This window comes from Macrotis lagotis, chromosome 5 (assembly GCF_037893015.1).
Source record: "Macrotis lagotis isolate mMagLag1 chromosome 5, bilby.v1.9.chrom.fasta, whole genome shotgun sequence".
In the NCBI taxonomy this organism is placed as follows: domain Eukaryota; kingdom Metazoa; phylum Chordata; class Mammalia; order Peramelemorphia; family Peramelidae; genus Macrotis; species Macrotis lagotis.
Window position 1 is genome coordinate 48,416,744 of NC_133662.1, and position 21,140 is coordinate 48,437,883.

At 31.8% G+C, this 21,140-nt stretch overlaps 1 long non-coding RNA gene across 1 annotated transcript; it reads left to right on the top strand.

Annotated features, from left to right (window-relative positions):
• Nucleotides 1-218: 218 nt before the first annotated feature.
• On the top strand, nt 219-5,721 carry LOC141489695 (uncharacterized). Its single transcript, XR_012468968.1, has 3 exons — nt 219-302; nt 1,698-1,776; nt 5,504-5,721. It is a non-coding gene; the product is annotated as an uncharacterized LOC141489695 (long non-coding RNA).
• The last annotated feature ends 15,419 nt before the right edge of the window (nt 5,722-21,140 follow it).

Sequence of the window (21,140 nt, forward strand, 5' to 3'; positions counted from 1 at the left end):
TCACCATAATCAGCATAATCAGCCTTGCGGAAAATCTGCTGCCTATACATGGACCTTTGGACAAGGTTTGAACACCTGGTCTGTTTCTTTGGTTATTCTGGAGAAAGTCAGGCCCTCCCACAGAAAAAATATGTGGTGAGGGTGGGGCTCAGTTGGGTATATGGGGACTCCTTAACTGAAAACACAGGGGGCTGGCAGCTCCGGGGTTGTCCAGACCAGCTGAGTTGCCTGGACAGATGTGTGCTAGAGATCTCCAGTCTGCTTGTCAAGCACACAGCAAACACTTCTATTGCTATTCTCAGGTTAGTTCCTGGTATGAACCTGTTGACCCTGCACTGGGTATATAACAGACCTTTCTGGCAGATGTTTTCCCTCTGCCCCTCTAGGGGATCTGTGGATCCAAAATCTGTTAAGTGCCTTGCTTCATATTAATTCTGAAGGAAAGCCAGGAGAGCATATAACAGTGACTGAATTCTTTCGGGCATTTCATTTGTATTTTTTAGCTAATGTGTACTCTATTCTCTAGGTTTTGCATTTTTTCTATTGTATTATTCATAAGTTTTCCAGATTTGTTTAGTTTTTTTAAATTAATTAATTAATTAATGCATCACATTTTAAACAGTTCTTTGTTTTGGATATTTAGGCAGAGATGAAGTTGTCTATATTTTTTTCTAGAACTGAATTTAATTTATTTTTGTTATTTTGATAATTTGATAACCCTCAAAGAAACTGTTTTTGAAGCCTATATGAAATACACTAAAACAGGACCATTTAATTAAATATTTAATGTACTTCTTAGATACTAGTTTTTATAACAAATCACTTATTTCTCAGATCCTTAGTATTCTTTTATTTGAATGGGGATAATGATACTAGAAATTGAATATTATGAAGAAAACACTTTTAAGTTTTGCAGGAACAGATAAATGTGAATTATCATCATCATCAACAATAACAACAAGCATGCTAAGATAGTGTGTCCTATGTCAAAGTGCTTAATAGGAGGAAAATTTACAACTTCTTTTCATGTCACTAAATTATCCTTTCCAGCGACATAAGGATATAAATAAATTCACCTGCATTATCTATAGTTCAAGTGCTTTTTGAGCAAATAATAAAAACCTCAGGACTTTAAAAATTTTAAAATACTTCATTTATCTTTCCTAAAAGAAATGTTTTAATTTTAAAATGTTATATAATTAAAAGAATAAGAAGTAGGTATTTTTAATTTTGTTATTTTTGTCCAGTTTTCTAAGAGATTTATTTATATTTTCTTCAGTTCTATGGATTTAATGGCTTTGAAAAAAAGGTACATTTGAATACTTGCATGGCTATTATTTAGCTCCTAGTGGCATGGCTTTTAATCTAAAGGAGATATTATTTAAAGGAGTAATTTAGCTAATTCTACTTGGTGCCTAGGAACAGGAAGTGCCTTCCATTTTCATATTAAGTTTTATTTGCTATCTTCCTCTCCCTGAGAGTTGCTGTAAATTCTGTGCAGAAAAAATGATAAAATGGGAGATATAGAAATGGAAAGAAAACTGGAACAAAAACATTTGGCTTCTTGTTTGTTTCTGCAGGTTAGGGGCATTTGTTTTTAATTGTTGGTGATTTTAGTTTTTATTTGTTTGTTATTGTGGTGGTGGTTTTTTTGCTACTGGAATCCTGAAAGTGTTTCTTTGAATCGCAATGTACAGGATGACTTCTCCTAAAACAGCATCTTGCCTGGGACTTGGTGATCTCTCTTCACTTCTTTGGGAGTCTTTCAATCGAAAGGTAAAACTGAGTTTTTGCTCTGCATATATTGTGCTAGGAGATTCAGAGCGTCTGTGATAAACAAGTAATTCTCCCTTCGCAATGCTACCCTGTGGTGTTGTGAAAGCTATAGCCTATTTGCAAATTGTTTTGAAGACGCAAAAATGTCTCTAGATATTAGAAGAGAATTGGCTATGCAGCAGATGCTCTGTTAATGTTCAGATATGAAAGAGAATAAGGGAAACAGAATATACAGGTGGATAACATTCCCTCTTTTCTAGAAGTTTTGTCATCTGGGGATATCTAATGATTCAGCAACCTCACTATAATTAAAATGATAATCATTAATGTTCATAATGGTAATTTGGAGACATTATTTTCCTGAAGTGCCTGAAAGACACAGTAAATTGCTATATATTTTGTGTTTGTGTGTGTGTGTGTCTGTGTGTGTGTATGTGTGTGTGTATACAGAGAGATAGATAGAGAGAAACAGAGACAGAGATAAAGACAGTGGCAGAGAGACAGAGACAGAAAGACCTCATGGTAGGTTTTGACCCAGAGTTGTGATTTCAATATTATAAAGATTGCTAATAAGGAAACTCCTTCTTATATAAACTTGCAACTGTGCCTATTTTAAATTCTTAGAAAACTGTTCAAGGAATTTAAGTTCCTTGTCTAGAATCAGTCTTTAAAGTGGGCCTAACTTTGAAACCATGTTAATATCTACTTACTACATTACAGTGTTAAACACACATATGGGCCATAAAACTCTCAAGTACAGTCCAAATAAGACTAATGTATAATCAAGAATATTTAATAAAGCATAAAAATATAATAAAACATAAAAAATTTAAAATCTAGTTTTATAACAATATATATCTTCTAGCATTCCTTATATGTGGCACTTTAATAGCCACTATTTTCATTTGGTTGATACTTTTGCATTACTCACTGATTCTCTGTTATTTTCAAATAAACTAGGAAATAGTTGATTTGTCTCCCTTAGAAGTTTTTTTCAAGGAGAAATGAGTAAAATTATATTGCAATTAAAAAGAAATTATTAATAATTATACTAAATTAAATTATTATATTTTAATTATTTTAATAATAGTAATTATGTTTGGCATGCAGTAAGTAGATATCAGAATTTGAAATCAAAAGAAGCATAGGTTCCTTCAACCCAACTGGAAAGTTCATAGCATTTACATGCTTTTTTATATATTGAGGTATTTTGAACTCTATATTTGAAAAAAAATCTGGACATAACTTGAACTGTAACTTCCCCAATTAGCACAAATGTCTGTCTGTCTGTCTGTCTGTGTGTGTGTGTGTGTGTGTGTGTGTGTGTGTGTGTGTGTGTAAGGAAAAATAAATTAGTGGGTAGAGTACAGACCATGGAGTCAAGACCTGGGTTCAAGTCCTACCTTCATCACCTTCATCATATACAGGCTGTCTGATCCTTGACTAGCAGGATTTGTTCCAATTATCTCTCTGAAATTTAAATTGCAAAGGTGATGACTACTTACATTGATTATGGAATTTTGTTTTGTTTTATTTTCAGTAAATGATCCCTGTTCTAAAGCAATAACAAGCCTGATCTCTATCTATTTAAAGTTACTAGAGTTGTGAGATAAGACCTGAGATTGAGAATGGACTGCATAAAATGAGATAAGAAAAAGAAAACTCTGCTTCTTGAAATTTTAAATTTTTCTCTTGAGAAATAAATTATTAATTGAAGGCTGTATAACATATTCAATTCATAAATATATATTAAGAAGTACCTGAGACATGCATAGCATATCACTTTCACATAATATCTCTCTTTTTGAATTCTCAGAATCTTTTCCGTGTACCACTTTTTTCTTCTACTCCTATTCTTCTATCATAATAGTCTTTCCGGGGTACTAAGTTGTTAAAGACTGATAGCTGTGGATTGGTTTCATTTTTTTTTTTTCTCTCATTCTGGGTATCAATGGATTCAAAATTAGAGGACAGGTTTTTTTTTAACTTTCTTTTACCCACAGCAGTAATTACAAATTGCATTTTGGAGAGACACAAAAGAAAGAGAATAGGTGAGAGAGAGTTCGTAATAAGTACAGAGTGTTATAACTGTAGCAGAAAAAGGTAGAATCACTTTCTGGACTTGATCTGGATCCTTTGTATTTATCTGGCTCACAACTCTGTTTTCCCAAGACTGTGCTCATTCTTAGTACCTACTGGACCAAGAATAAATACACTCCATTCTCTGTTTATTTTGTTTTGTTGCTGAATGTAGTGAGTAACATTGCTTAATATTGTTTTTCTCTGTTCATCTAAGACTTCAGCTATCCATTTTCTTCTCTCACTTGTGAACAACTCTGTTCATATTATATATAATAGTCTATACAAAGTTATTATTTCAGCCACACACGAAATATAAATTTACAAAAATATATTATACTAGTATGTATACATATTATTATATGCATAGATAATATATATATATTTAAATATATAGAGAGAGTCCCAAATTAGGATTATTTGTAATCTTTTATCTTTATTAACATATAAATACATATACACACATATAGGTATATAATATAGAGCCAAGTGACATTAATAATAGACAGTGTTGTATCTAAGATTATCTGCAAGAGGAGTCTAAAAACAAAGAAAAGACTTCCAGAACTGTATATCATCATTTGTTTCACATGCATACTTTAGGTTTCCTGTTCCCATTAAACTTTAAGTTTGAGTCTTTCTTTTTGTGGACATTCCATATATATATATATATATATATATATATATATATATAATATATACATATATATATATATATATCTACATACACATTTGTAAAAGTGGGGTGCCCAAGATTTTGAGAGGAATGCTTTAGAACAATTGTACTGAGGAAATGGTTTTGATAAAAACTTATTACTCTTGCTGCTTAATTCTAAACGGGATATACACTGGTATGCGCTATATATTTAGAATTAGACTAGAGGAACACACCCTAAAACCCAAAGTAAAGGCTCACTCTGTGACCCAACATATGACTTCCTTTGAAAGAGGAATCAAATGTGATACATCTCTACTGTAGCATCGAAGTTGCAGTCCAATTGCCATTCAAACATTGACATATTTTTTTGCACTTTTTTTATCATTTGCCTTTTGACCAGCTCACCAATTGTTTGAAAATTAATCTAATAGGCTTGAAAGAATATGCAATCTCCTTTTCCAACTTATTTTCCCTGGCATCCTTATTCTACTATACTTTCAAGTTCAGTAATGCAAAATGATTGATATAACATATTACTTTATTAAACCTGCATGATGTGATCTGTGTGAAAATTGTAATATATATATATATATATATATATATATATATATGTATATATATATATATATATACATACATACCATGTTAGAAAGTTACTTAAGACTCAGAGGGTTTAAATGATTTGCTTCTCTGTTTACTTTGCTGGTAAGTATGAGAAAGGATTCACACTCATGAGTCTACTCTTGAAATCACAAAAAATAGAGTACTTAACTGATTCTAAAAAAGTTTGAATTTACAAACACAAAACAGCAAAAAAGAATCCTGGATTAGAAGTCACTCCTAATCCTGGGTTCATAAAAACTAGTGGTATGGCTGTTGAAAAGTCACTAAGCCTTTCTGAGCATTGGTTTCCTTAGGTATGAAAAGGTTATGAGTAGGTTAAGATCTAAGGTACTTTCTAATTCTAAAATCCTATAATTTTATTTTAAGTTCTCAGAATGTTCCCTGGAGAAACAGGAGCCCAGGAAAAGATGTCATCGTGAGATCAACTACTGAACATTGTTATTAGAGACATATGCTATTAATAAAGATACAGCTCTAATAAAGGGAATGATGTGGCATTCCCATTTACGTTCCATAATTCTCATCTGGGGAGACTTTTAAATTGCTACTATCTTATATGAAGCAATGTAATAAAGTTTTTCTGTATCTTTAGGTTGCAATTCAGGAAATAAATGACTACATCCTTGTTTTCAGTCCATTTATAGAAACAATCAATAGCCTATTCAGTGTCAGTAAGAAGGAACAACATGCCTTTCATGAATTTTAATTAAGAATGGACACACAAATATCTTTCAAAATGTAGTGCCTTAATGCCTAGGTTTCCTGAGGCTTTTTTTAATGGGGGTAAAGAGGGTGATACTTCCACAATATTTAATATAATGTTCTTCTGCACACTCTTGGTGATATTTCCTGGTATTATTATTTAGGATTAGAGATGCTTATTTTTCCTTCTTCACAAAACAAAAATAAAAATGACACATGTGCAGGTTTAGCACAATAAATTTAGAATTGGAAAGGATCTTAAAATTCATTTTTTAGTCAGACCATTTTATTTTAAATATAAGAAAACTGAAGCTCAAAGAGAATAAATGACTTGACCAAGGTCACAGAGAAAGTAGTCAGCTGAACAGACATTCATATACATGTTCTCTAAGTCTAATACATTTTTACTGTACCATATTACATTGAATTTGTCATATTTATCATGGCATTATAGAAAGGACATTGAACTTACAGTCAGAAAATCTGGGCTCAAATCCCAGACTTGCCACTTACTGTGGTATAACCTTGCACCAGTTTATCTCTAAAGTTCCTGTCACATATAAACATTTTACGATTGATAACAAATGGAACAGATTTTTTAAAAGATTAAGGGGAATAGGAAAATAATTTTAATGTAATACAAAAGACAATTAGTAACTTTAAAAGAGAGAAATCAAGATTTAACTTTAATAACTGCTGAATATATGCTCCTTGAGGACAGTTTGCTGTTTTCTTTTTTTCTTTTTATTTCCTTTGACTAGAGCAGTTCTTCATATACAACAGATGTTTAATAAATGCTTATTATTGAGAATAGGTCTTCAAAGAACATGCTGCCATTCATTTTGCATAGTCCTTTTTGTGACTAACAATAAAGATTTTTGAGATTCCTGTTTGGAAAGATATCAAATTATAAATTCTCTGCCAAGCATATGAGATAATTAGAGATCAGACCTGAAACCTTGAATTGATTAGTTAAAATATGCTCTAAACAACTCAGCTACTTGGCTTACACTAGCTATCACATATGGTATGGGTGAAATTCCATTACAATAAATGTCAAGGAGACAGCCAAATTATTTAATTTGATTTGTTGTAATGATTATTATCCAAAATAATCAGGCCACCACTAGGGACACATGAATGCTTTCCTCATGTAGTATGGCATTTTACTTGAACATCAATATAATTGGAAATTATCAGTTCAGAATAATTTCCATTGGAATTCCAAATTCATATATGAATCTAAATACTGAACAAGAAGAATATAAATAAATGCTATTTAGTTTTGTCACAAAAAGTGACAATATTTAGATATTAATTGTATCAATTTTATAAAGAAGTGACAGCTGGAACTGGGGTCCAGATCTGGTCAAGAGATAAGGGAACCTGAGTTTTTAGTTACAGCCCACTAATTAGCTAGATGATGATGGACAAATCACTTAGCCTATCTTGTTATGAGCTTCTTCATTTGTAAAATAGTGGACTTATGCAAGCAAAACCTATATAACTTTCATGGTCTATGATTATAGAATTTTTTTTTTCCATAAGCAAAGTAAAACCTCCAAATTTCCAACTCCATGACAGACTGTTAACCATGTGCTTCCCATCAGATGTTTACCATCCCAACTTAAGAACACTCTCATAGAAACTCAGAACTGGAACTCACTTGCAATGCTGTGAAATGGCTTGTATGTGAATAATCTGCTATAAACTATATGGAACAAGTGGTCCTTCAGAAATTGCCTATATTCCCATTGAGGAGAGAGAGTCACAAACTCTAGAGTCAGTCAAACCAACTCTTAGACTTTGCTATTGTTATAAAACATTTCCTTATACAAAGGCTGAATTTATTTCATAGTAATATCTATTCATTTCACCTAGATCTCCCTCTTTGGACAAGAACATCTCAGATTTTTAATTTCTCTTCAAATGGCAAACATGTTCCTTCTAAAACTTTTTTTTCTTCAGGCTGAATGAGATCATTTCTCAGTCATATCTCATCTGACATGAAGATCAAGACTTTAGCTTTATTTTTTGCCCTTCCCTGGTTGCTCTCTAGCTTATTCACAGCTATAGTGCCCAGAACTGAACACACTAATTCTAATATGATGATAGGTCTTTCTGAAATTTGCTCCATGTGGATTTTGCATTTTGGTTGCTATAACACACTGCTGACCCATGTTGAATTTGCTGCAATAAAACCTATAAAGTATTTTAAGACAATGTTTATCTTACAAAGTACCCCAATTTATAATTTTATAGTTGATGTTTGATATCTAATTTTAACACTAGATTTTTTTACCTATTCAATTTGTTTATATTGTCAGATTTATCCCATTGCTCTAACATGCCCAGACCATTTTTGATTATTGACTTTGTTCCAAAGTTCATTGTCTATCCCTCTGAACTTTGTGCCATCTGCAAATTTGACATTTATGCAGTGTACACCTCATCTATGCTTGTTTCATTGCTTGCCTCTTTCTCTATTTTATTCATATAAGCATTTAGAGATATAACAAGGGCTGCTAGCTAGTGCAATGGATAGAGCACTGACCTTTTAGTTAGGAGGACAGTTTGAATCTGGTCTCAGACACTTGACATTTACTAACTATGTGACCTTGGGCAAGTCACTTAACCTTGATTACCTCGCATCTAGAGTCAGTTATCCTCATTTACAGCTAGAGACTAGACTTAGATGACTTGGGAGGAGAAAATGAGCCTGAAGATTTATCACAGCTCAAATACTCCCTGATGTCACAGTCTTCAGTGAGAAGAAAGGACAAATTATTTGAAGGACAAAGTAAAAAATACAGGACCTAGCACAAACCTCTTCCCAAACTAACAAGAAATCATTAATTATTATTTTTGGTGTCCAGTAAAATAGCTAGTTTTAAGTCCATTAATCAGTAATGAATATTTATACATACATATATACATGCATACACATATATGTATGTAAAATCCTTCTATAAGACATTGGGTCTGAAATATTTAATAAGTCATTGGTTATATGTAACTGAATTCTAGAGAGAAACAATAGCTGGAAATATAGATGTTTGTCATTATCTATAAAGAAAACTAGTTCTTGTTTTGATATTTAAACTTATGAGAACAGTTGGATTACCAAGGATAAAAATGTAAAGAGATGAGACAAGAGCCCATTATAACTTTGGAAAACACCTGTGTTTATTGTTAGGTTATATAAAATAATCTAACAAAAGAAATTAGAAGGAAGTTTATGAAAGATAGAAAGAAAAATAGTATGGAAGATAATATTCAAGGGTAAATGATGGCCACTAATTTCAAATGTCACAGAAAGGTCAGGAGAGATGGGGAACCAAAAAATTGTTCAAATTTGTATCATCATACCAAAATCGCGCCCATACTTTCTCCTCATTTACATAAGGATAAAATGATAGGAAATACTTTCTTAGATATTCAGATGTTTGTCTTTGTCCTGCCTTCTTCATCCTTCTGATATGTGAGTCTAAATACTCTGTTGGAATAAGAAATGAGGCTAATTTGATATGATCACTTCTTTTATTTCTTTTAACGATTTTATTTTGAGCCTTGCAATTTTTCCCCATTCTTGCTTCCCTCCCCCCCACCCACCAAAGAAGGCAATTTGCTAGTCCTTTACATTGTTTCCATGGTATACATTGATCCAAATTGAATGTGATAAGAGAGAAATCATATCCTTAAGGAAGAAAAATAAAGTATAAGGGATAGCAAGATTACATAATATGATATCAGTTTTTTTCCTAAATTAAAGATAATAGTCTTTGGTCTTTGTTCAAACTCTACAAATCTTTCCTGGATACAGATGGTAGTCTCCATTACAGATAGCCCCAAATAGTCCCTGACTGTTGCACTGATGGAATGAGCAAGTCTGTCAAGGTTGATCACCACCCCCATGTTAGTATACAGTGTTTTCTGGTTGGGCTTGTCTTGCTCAGTATCAGTTCATGCAAATCCCTCCAGGCTTTCCTGAATTCCCATCCTTCCTGGTTTCTAATAGAACAATAGTGTTCTATCACATACTGATACCAGAGTTTGTTAAGCCATTCCCCAATTGAAGGACATTTACTTGATATCCAGTTCTTTGCCACCAGAAACAGGACTGATATGAATATTTTTGTACAAGTGAGGCTTTTACCTTTTTTCCATCATCTCTTCAGGGTATAGACCCAGTAGTGCTATTTCTTGATAATTTTTGTTGCCCATTGGGAGTAATTTGAAATTGTTCTCCAGAAAGGTTGGATGAGTTCACAGCTCCATCAACAATGTATTAAGTGTCCCAGATTTCCCACATCCCTTCCAACATTGATCATTGTCCTTTCTAGTCATATTGGACAGTCTGATAGGTGTGAGGTGGTACCACAGAGACTCTTTAATTTACATTTCTCTAATAAGTAATAATTGAGAGTAATTTTCCATATGACTATGGATCACTTTGATTTACACATCTGTAAATTGTCATTGCATATTGTTTGACCATATGTCAATTGGGGAATGAGCTGCTTTTTTTAAAAAATTTGACTCAGTTCTATGTATATTTTTGAAATGAGTCCTTTGTCAGAAATACAAGTTGTAAAGATTGTTTCCCAATGTACTACATTTCTTTTGATCTTGGTTGCAATAGTTTTGTCTGTGCAAAAGCCTGTTAATTTAAAGTAATCAAAAGCATCTAGTTTGTTTTTAGTGATGTTCCCTTCTCTTCCTTTGTCATAAACTGCTTCCCTTTCCATAGATTTAACAGGTAAACTACTCTTTCATCTTCTAGTTTGCTTATAATATTTTTATGTCTAAATCCTGTATCTATTTGGACCTTATTTTGGTATAGGGAGTGAAGTGTTGATGTAATCTAAATTTCTGTCATAAAAACTTCCATTTTCCCAGCAATTTTTATCGAATAGGGAATTTTTATCCCTATAGTTAGATTCTTTGGGTTTATCAAACAGCAGATTATTATAATAATTTCCTGCTATTGCTCCTAGTCTATTCCACTGGTTCACCACTCTATTTTTTAGCCAATACCAGACAATTTTGATGACAGATGGTTTATAATATAATTTAAAATCTGGAATGACTAAGCTACCTTCTTTTACAATTTTTCATTGAATCTCTGGAAATTCTTGACATTTTATTTCTTCATATGAATTTACTTACAACTTTTTCTAACTTGTTAAAGTAATTTATTGGAGTTTTGATTGGTAGGGCACTAAACAGGTAGTTTAGTTTTGGTAGAATTGTCACTTTTATTATATTAGTTTGACCTATCCATGAGCTGTTGATGTTTGCTCAGTGATTTAAATCTAATTTGATTTGTGTGAGCAATGTTTTGTAATTGTTTTCAAAAAGTTTCTGAATCTGCCTTGGGAAATAGACTCCCAGTTATTTTATACTGTCTGTGGTTACTTTGAATGGGGTTTCTATTTCTAGGTCTCTCTGTTGAATTTTGTTAGTCATATATAGGATTGTTGAGGTTTTATGAAGGTTTATTTTATCTCCTGTGATTTTGCTAAAGTTGTTAATTATTTCTAGTAGTTTTTTAGATGATATTTTTTGGGATACTCTAGGTATATCATCATGTCATCTGCAAAGAGTGAGTGTTTGTCTCTTCCTTCCCAGTTCTAATTCCTTCAATTTCTTTTCTTCTCTTATTGCTGAAGCTAACATTTGTAATATAATATTGAATAGTACTGGTGATAATAGGTATCCTTGTTTTACCCCTTGTTTCTCCCCATTGAATATAATGCTTGTTGATGGTTTCGGATAGATATTGCTTATTATTCTAAGAAACAGTAAATTTATTCCTACACTCTCTAGTGTTTTAGTAGGAATGGGTGCTGTATTTTGTCAAAAGGTTTTCAGCATCTATTTACATAATCATATGATTTCTGATAGGTTTGTTATTGATATAATTAATTATATCCACAGTTTTCCTAATATTGAACCAATCCTGCATTATTGGGATAAATCTTACTTTATCATACTGTATTATCCTAGTGATAATTTGTTGTAATCGTTTTGCAAAGATTTTATTTAAGATTTTTGCATCTATATTCATCAGGGAAATAAGTCTATAATTTTCTAGCTGTTTTAAGACTTCCTGGTTTAGCTAACAGCACCATATTGTTGTCATAGAAAGAGTTAGGCAGAGTTCTATATTCACCTATTTTTTCAAAGAGTTTATATCTAAATGGAACCAATGGTTTCTTAAATGTTTGATAAAATTCACTTATGAATCCATGATATGATCATTTCTTGATGAAATCACACTATTTCTTTTTGATCATAGTCTTGTTTGCTAAATATTCACTAACCATTTCTTTAACAACTGATAGTAGAAGGTTACTGAGGATGAAATTCATGTTGAAGGGAACATATTTTTTCAAAATTTATTTTATTCTCTATTTTGTCATTTGGATTATCATTTGCTTATCTCAATACTGTGGTAGTGCTCTCTCTCTCTCTCTCTCCTCTGTCTTGTATTAGCCAATACATACAATGGTTACCTAAATTTATCTTATTGTGGAAATTTCTCTATTAAGAGAGGAATTTAGAGAGACTTCTACAAAAGTGCCATACAAACATCTTTATTTCATGGGTTAGATTTTTTTAAAATTAAAAAAGTTATCTTGCCTATCTAGTCCACATAAATTATTCATCATACAATTTCTTTTCTCCATAGTCTCTAGCAAGTTTATAAGAGCATGCATGAATGTATTTGTGACAAATTCCTTTTGTAGTTTATTGAAAGTTATCGATTTTTTTATATTGCATATAAGACTAAAAGCAAATCAATTATATTGAAATGGCAATCAAAGCAGTTAAAAACATTAATAAATCCCAGGTTAAGTACCCCTGCTCTAATAGTTGGCTGTTGCTCTCAAATATATTATAAACTCCCTTGCCTGATATTTAAGATACTCCACAATCTGGTAACACATTTCTTTTCCAGACATCTCATGTGTCTATGATTGCTGTAATCTATTCTCCTGTTAAAGCTGGACTATTTTTAACTTTTCTATGCATACCTAGTGTTTACTCACCTATAAACTCTTTGCTTGCACAATTTCCTAAACCTAGAATAATGATGCCACTTTTATATTGTATTTCAGTTTTAGAAAACATTTATAAAACTCCTTTATGTAGACCTCTGAAGTAAATATTGTAAGAGATATCCCTTTCAGATGTCCTTATATGATGTAAATGAATCAGGAATATTTTGGGAAACTTTTTATTTCTCTGGTTTGATTTCTTCTATTAAATCAATCTGGGAATTTTATTTTCTGACACTCCATGCAATGAGGTGTCATAGAAAAGTAAACTGAGTTCCTAAACTCAAAGAAAGAAAAAATGATAGGTCAAAGAAAATAAACACGCTTCATAACAGATATTTTGGGGATAAATCGTGCCCTATTTTCAACAATTCTGTGCCTATACTCTCTAGATAATCTCAATGACAGTTAAGACTGGATTAGGTTCCCTGTAGATATTACTTCAAGTATGACTTGTCATAGATCCACTAGAGAGTTTTCCTGAGCCACTCTGACACTTTTGGCTGACTGTTTTAGGATATGTCTATTCATGGTCACAGTTTCCTGAAAGGTGCATGGTATAATGGAAAGAACAGTGGATTTAGAATCAGAGAAACTGAGTTCAGGTACCAATTCTGTCTCTTGTTACCTATGAGATCATAAGCAAGTTACTATATGTCTATTAAATCTAATTAATTGCTGAAGTAGTTTTTCTAAAATGGAGATATCAAGATGCCACTTTTCCTCCTCAATAGATTCCAGTGGCTTTCTAATCTCTTTAGGATCAAATAAAAATTCCTCTGTTTATGAGTTAAAGCTATTCATAATCTACCTACTTCTTATCTTTTCAGTAATCATTTGTTTTGCCCCCTTCCATTGACTCTACAATCCAGCTATACTGGCTTCTTGTTGTTCTTCATATATAACATTGTATCTACTTTCTCTGTGCCTTGACATTTTCTATTCTTCATTCCCATAATGTACCCACTTCTTTCCTTTGTAGCTAAATTTTTATTCATGTTGTAATGCATTAAATAAGACTTCCTTAAGTGTATGCATTGTTGTTATTATTTTTACTTCCAAAAGTTTAACACAGTGGCTTGTGCAAAGTAAGAATTAACATGCTTTTGGCTGTTTTAAGGATTTATGCATTTTCTTTTTTCTGAAAAATGGTAAAGCTTAAAATCAGTGATCTCTATATTCCCTTTAAAATGTAAACTTATGATTCTCTGGCAAGTGTGAGGTGTAACTCTAGGCTTTACTTGTATTTCTCTGCCATCTGCAATGCTCAGAGATTGATGTCCAATTCTAATAATATTACAGCTTTACATAAATTCCAGTAGGTAGCATCCATCTTCCATTGTCTGCATCCCTACCCCAGCATTGGGACACTCGACCACACTTATGTCCCATTCTAATATAGTGTTAAAAACAATAATACAATTAACAATAGTTGATGTTTCAATAGTTTGTTTGAAGTTGGTAAAATTCTTTATCTTCATTATCTCACCTTAGATAACCAACATAACTTGATGGGGTAAAGTTCCTGCTGACACCCAAGAATGTCCAGTGAGTTCTTCTCAGCATGTGTTGATCATAAATATCATTTACATCATGACATATTTCCCATTTGAACTCTTTTATACTGAAAAATAAATTTCTTTCATCCCAGTACTGAACATTTTGTTCCAAATTTGGACCAAAATATGAATTTCACAAAGTATCAATTATAGTCATAGTTTATGTTAGTTTGTTCCTAACTACTCTATAAATGAATTTAAAAACAACTAAATAACAAAGAAAATAGCAAAAACATATTTTTTTTCAACATAGCATACTTTCTTGTCAAGAATGGCAAACATACCAAACAATGGTTTTTTTTTTTTGGTTCAACTTACACTGTTGCAGTGCATGATAGTGCTCAAAGAAAGTATTTGCCTTCATTGGTACATAACATTGCTTTAAGTATGTAGTACATTTCTGTCTCTCATTTGTTTGTTCTGTTAATACACACATCTTACAATCAGGTTTGTAAGACTTGTTAGAATATTACACTGAAAAATTCTGTCAGTCTGTTGATTAGGAAGAGGATCTGATGATGGTCAGCCAGGTGTTCTATGCATAACCAAAAGTGATGCTATGTGCTTCCAGGTAACATAACTATCAAAAATGCTAATCTTATTCCCCAGGAGAAAGGCATCTTCCACTGATGTATTCATATTTTATGGTCCTAGAACCTTTCCTACATCCTTCACTGAAAAAACACTTTGAATGGCTTTGGGTCTTTTAAGAAACATGTGGTGGGGGATATTCAGATTATTCAGGGTGACTATTGAGAACATTAATGATAGGAATTGGATAATGGGAGATTTTACTTATCCCTCCAGGCTTTGCTATTAAAAGAGGAGAAGGAATGTAATATGTCACACTAATATTATTATTATTCCTATTTTACAGATGAATAAACTGGAATTCAGAGGCTAAAAATAACTTTCTCGTGGTTATGCACATAGTTAATTATCAAAGAGTCATTAGGAACCAAATCTCCTGATTCAAAATCCAGTGCTCCAAAAAAATCATGCCTTCTTTGCACTTCTACTCCTAAACCCTATTTTAAAATTATTTTCAAGACATAGAAGAAACACTATAACTTCTCATGAATTTGGCCTATTTTTCTCCAGATAGATAGGATTTTAACTTCTTTTAACTTTTTGTTTATATATTTAACATTTTGTTTATATATTTCTTAGTCCCTTATATTGCTTAATTTTATAAAACAGGTATTTGTGACCAGTACTCTTTCTCAGAGATATAAACTAGATTATTATATAGAAAGGGACAGATGGAACATGACTACTCTGATTGAATTATTGTATTTTGATTTGGTCTATCTCAGCTGGGGAGGTCAGATTTCTATATGAAAGAATCCTTGTGATTTCACATTTTTGCAAAGGATAATTTCTAAGGGTAAGCAGAAACATGGATATTGTCTATTTTATCTGACAAAATATAAACTAGAAAGGATGGGGCTGTTTGGTAGGGAGTCATCTACATGTAGATGGAACAGATACTGTCACTAAAAAGTAGGTCATTTGCAAATTTTAAAGTGCAGGGATAGGTCAAGTATGTTCACATTCAAAATTGCCTATCCATTGTAGAAATCCAGAAATGAGATTTTTGAATCACACAAACATCATATCTGCACATTTAGTGATATATTAGAAGTCACACTTAAAAAATAGGCAATTCATCAGACTTTTATGAAACAGGTACTATGTACAAGTTGCTCTATTTGTTATTGGGGGTACACAAATCAAGTAATTTCTATCCTCAAATAATTTCTGGTCTAAAGGTAAGACATACATGTACTTAAATACAATACAAAATAATTTGATAAAATCACTAAAATAAGTGGGAGTTTAGGGAAGGGTTCATGGAGATAGCTTAACAGGTGATTTATTTAAGCATTTTATAAAAATATTCATCACCACATAACTTCAAATAGGGAGGTTCTCTTGGGTATTTAAAATAAAATTAAGTGAACAAAAATTGATAGCCTTTATTTTCTTAAATCACAATTCACATTTATATAGCATATTAAATTTTACAAGCTGCTTTCTTTTTCATACTTTGTGTTAAATTATATGACAATTATCTTTTCCATTTTATTGAAAAGAGGATAAATATTAGAGAGGTAAAATTACTTACTTATAATCTTATAGTATGGAAACAGTAAAACTGGCATTGAATCCATGTTTTCTGTTCTAAAGTTTAGTTTTTTATTTTTCTTTAATGCATCTAGTTACAAAACAAGGTCCACCTGTGAAGTAAATTAGCTAAAATCTGATTTATGTTACATAGAAGAAAATAAAGGACCTCTTGGTCTGCTATGATTACAACTTTGGAATTTATAAAGCCTTAAGTGATGGCCTTTTTGTTTTTCTTATAGTCATTAGTTATTGTTTTTAGTACTGTTACTTTGTGTGCTACTAGAGAAAAACAGAATCAAATTCTTGTCACTTGATATATTTTTTCTTGTCAAGGAAATTCACAACCTTGCCCAGAACAACTAATGAATCATCTTTTATCTCATGGATTTTCTCATTAGTATTTTGAGGAAAAGTCTCCATCAATGGTAAATGCTAAATGGGATCCCTTCTTTTAGTGTTAACAGAGATTCTAAATGAGAACAAATAAAAATGCAAGAAAAACAAAAAGTCCTAAAATACTTAAAGATCATGAAAACTGAACAGGTTAAGGAAGAAAAAGTAAAGCATAACTTCTAAAATTCCTTCTTACTCTGATTCCATGATTGTATAATGTACTATAATATTATTCTGCTTGTCTAATTTAGTCTCAGGACTAAGAATTGGAAGGGACCCTAGAAACTGTTTAGTCCAAAGCTATTATATGTAATTCAGAATGAAGAACAGGAGTCTCTCAAGACATTGAGAAGTTTCTTTTAATTGGTCAGAATTGAGTAGATAATTCAATTGCCAAATACATGACTCCAGAAATGTATAAAAAAGTAAATGAAAAGGGGAAGGACAAAACAAACAAATGTTAGTAAAGACCACCAACACTTATAACTCTGGAGAATTGTTCTTCTCTTAGGATAATGAAAGCATCTAATGTAATTGAAGAGCTTGGAATTAAAGGATAAGGATATGGTTGGATCATCTTTGTCCATCGAAGTGGACAACTATGACATCACTATGTTTGAGACAAAAAGCCCTGATATAAAACAGGGGAGTTTACTCTAAACTTAACTGTCTCAGTTTCCTTTGACCTGCTCTAATTCTATTGTACTCACAAAGCTTAGCATTTTCTCTGATAGGGCATCTTTAAGTTGAGTGATCCTGAGCCAATATCTCTCATAAATTACAATCAAATGTAAAGTTCTTAAGTGAGACATTAAGAGTTTCCCATTACTTAGAGCACTTTGAGATTCTTATAGTTAATTAAATCAAGGTTAGACATAATCCATACTTTACCTAACAAGTGTTAAGTATGTTGGTTGGAGAGGTTAGGAGAAGTGACATACTTATAGTTAATTAAATCAAATTTGGACTTAATCCATACTTTGCTTAACAGAAGGACTGAGTACCCTGGTTGGGGAAGTGGGAAGTGTGAGAGAAATATACTTAGGGGAGAGATACAAATAGTTCAAGAAATTATTTAGTTTTGGATGATATTTTGACTCATAAGGATTATATATTCTTGGATGGTACTTAAAAAATGGGTAAGGTAAAAATGACTATAATTTGATGTAATTCAAGTCTCTTGAAAAAGTGTGCTTCTTGGGGTGGCTAGGTGGCATAGTGGATAAAGCAGTGGCCCTGGAGTCAGGAGTACCTGGGTTCAAATCCGGTCTCAGACACTTAATAATTACCTAGCTGTGTGGCCTTGGACAAGCCACTTTAACCCCATCTGCTTTGCAAAAACCTAAAAAAAAAAGTGTGCTTCTAATGAGACCAAAGAGGAGGCAGTACTTAGTGACACTGAGGCAATGCTGCTTATCAAACAATCAATGAGTCAAGTTGTGATTGATGAAGCCTGATTAATAGTATTTGAGAGATAAATATTACCTGATGAAAAGCAGCAAAGATTTATCATTTTGGAGGAAAAGAAGGAATGGTGTGAAAACTGAGTAAATTCTATTCAATAGATTTGACCCAGAGAGAAAATAAGATACATTCTCACTTACATTTAAAAATCTACCCTACTCTTTATGGAAGGAAGGAAGGGAAGGGGAAGGGAAGAAGGGACTGAGAAAAGGAAGGCAAATGTATAAGTGTAAATAACCTGAAAATTAAATTTTAAAATATGATAAAGGGGAAAGAGAGCAAACCTTTGGTGGGTAGGAATAAGAGTAAAGGAAAGAAGAAAAAACATAATTGGGGAAAGATAGTATGGAAGGAAAGATAGAATTCGTAATGTTAACTGTAAATGTGAAAGGGATTAACTATTGCACACAATGGAAGGAGCTAACAGACTGGATTAAAACCCAGAATTCTACAATATGCTGTTTACAAGAAACACATTTGAAGCAGAAAAATTCACATAGGATAAAGATAAATGGATGAAGGAAAATATGCTATGCTTCAACTGAAGTAAAAAAAATCAGGGAAAGCAATCCTGATCTCAGATTAAAGTAAAACGGAAAAAAAATAGATCTCATTAAGAGAGATAAGGAAGGAAACTATGTCTTCTTAAAATGAAACATGGGTAATAGAGTTGTATTATAGTTAAATATGCATACACCTAGTTGTATAGCATCCAAATTCATGGAGGAAAAAGCTGAGAGAATTACAAGGAGACACAGACAGCAAAACTTCAATAATGGGGGGCCTCAATCTCCCTCTCTCAGAACTAGATAAATCTAACCACATAATAAAAAATAAGGAATTTAAGAAGGTGAATGAAATCTTAACTTCATGGGGACAGAAAAGAATATAACATTTTTTTTGGCAGCACATGGCACCTATACCAAAATTGACCATGTTCTATGGCATAAAAACCTTATAATCAACTGCAGAAAGAGAGAAATAATAAATATGTACTCAGACAATAAAAATTACACATAATAAAGGATCATGGAAAGAGAGAACAAAACCTAATTGGAACCTAAATAATTCAATCTTAAATAATGGGTGGATTGAACAGCAAATAGTAGGTATAATCAATAATTATATCGAAGAAAATGAGACATAAAACCCAAATTTATGGGATGCAGCCAAGGCAGTTTTGAGGGAAAACTTTTTATCTCTAAATGTTTATAGGAATAAAATAGAGAAAGAAGTGATCAATGAATTGAGTATACAATTTAAAAAGGCTAGAAAAAGAACAAATTAAACACCCCCAATTAAATAACAAATTAGAAATTTTTACAATCAAGAGTGAGAGGAATAAAATTGAAAGTCAGAAAAAGTCAATTAAAAAGACAGACCATTGTTTAATTTGATTTTTTTTAACAAAGAAGTAAAGCATATTACCAGTATCAAAAATGCAAACCACCAAGGAAGAGGAAATTAAAGATAAAATAAAGAGTTAATTTACTCAATATATTTGGTTAATTGAATGAAATGGATGAATATTTACAAAAATACAAACTGCCTAGATTAACAGAAGAAATAGCAGAATTAAATAAATACATCTCAGGAAAAAAATCAAAGAAAATATTAATAAACTCCCTAAGAAAAAAATCTCCAAGTCCAGATGTCTTTACAAGTGAATACTACCAAATTTTTAAGGAACAATTAATTCTTATTTTATATAAACTATATAAAAATAGAAAAAAAGGAGTTTTGTCAAATTCATTTTATGATACGAAGATGCTGCTTATACCTAAACTAGGAAGAAACAAAATAAGTAAAGAAAATTATAGAACAGTCTGCAAAATGAATATTGATGCAAAATTCTTAACTAAAATTTTAGCAATTTGAATACAAATTATTGCTAGGATAATAAACCATCATCAGGTAGGTTTAATACCAAGTAATCAGAGATGTTCCAATAGTAGGAAAATACTCAACATAATAGAATCTATCAATAGCAAAACTAATGGAAATCATAAGATTATCTCAATAGATCCTGAAAAAGTCTGATAAAATACAACATCCATTCCTATTAAAAACACTATAAAGAAAAGAAATAAATGGAGTTTTCCTTAAAATAATAAATAGTATCTATCTAAAAACATCAACGATTATTATATGTAATGGAGATAAACTAGGAGTATTTCCAGTAAGATCAGGGATGAAACAAGAATGCCCATAGCAAAAAAGAGAAGAAAAAAGAAATTGAAGGAATCAGAACTGGCAATGAGGAATCAAAGCTTGTACTCTTGGCAGGTGACACAATGGTATACATAGAGAACCCAAGAAAATCATCTAAAAATTCCTTGAGATAATTAACAAATTCAGTCAAGGAGCAGGACATAAAATAAACCCACAAAACATCAGTATTTCTATTTATGAATAACAAAGTACAAGAGCAAGTGATAAAAAGAGAAATTCCATTTAACGTAACTGTAGATAACATTAAATTCTTGGGAATCCACTACCCTAGACAAACTCAGAAGCTGTATGAACACAATTATAAAGCACGTTTTACCCAAATAAAGTCATATTTAAATAATTGGAAAAACATCAATTGCTCACAGTTAGGTCTCATTAATATTATAAACATGATGTCTACCCAGATTAAATTACATATTCAGTGCCATAGCAAACAAACTACTAAATAATTATTTTACT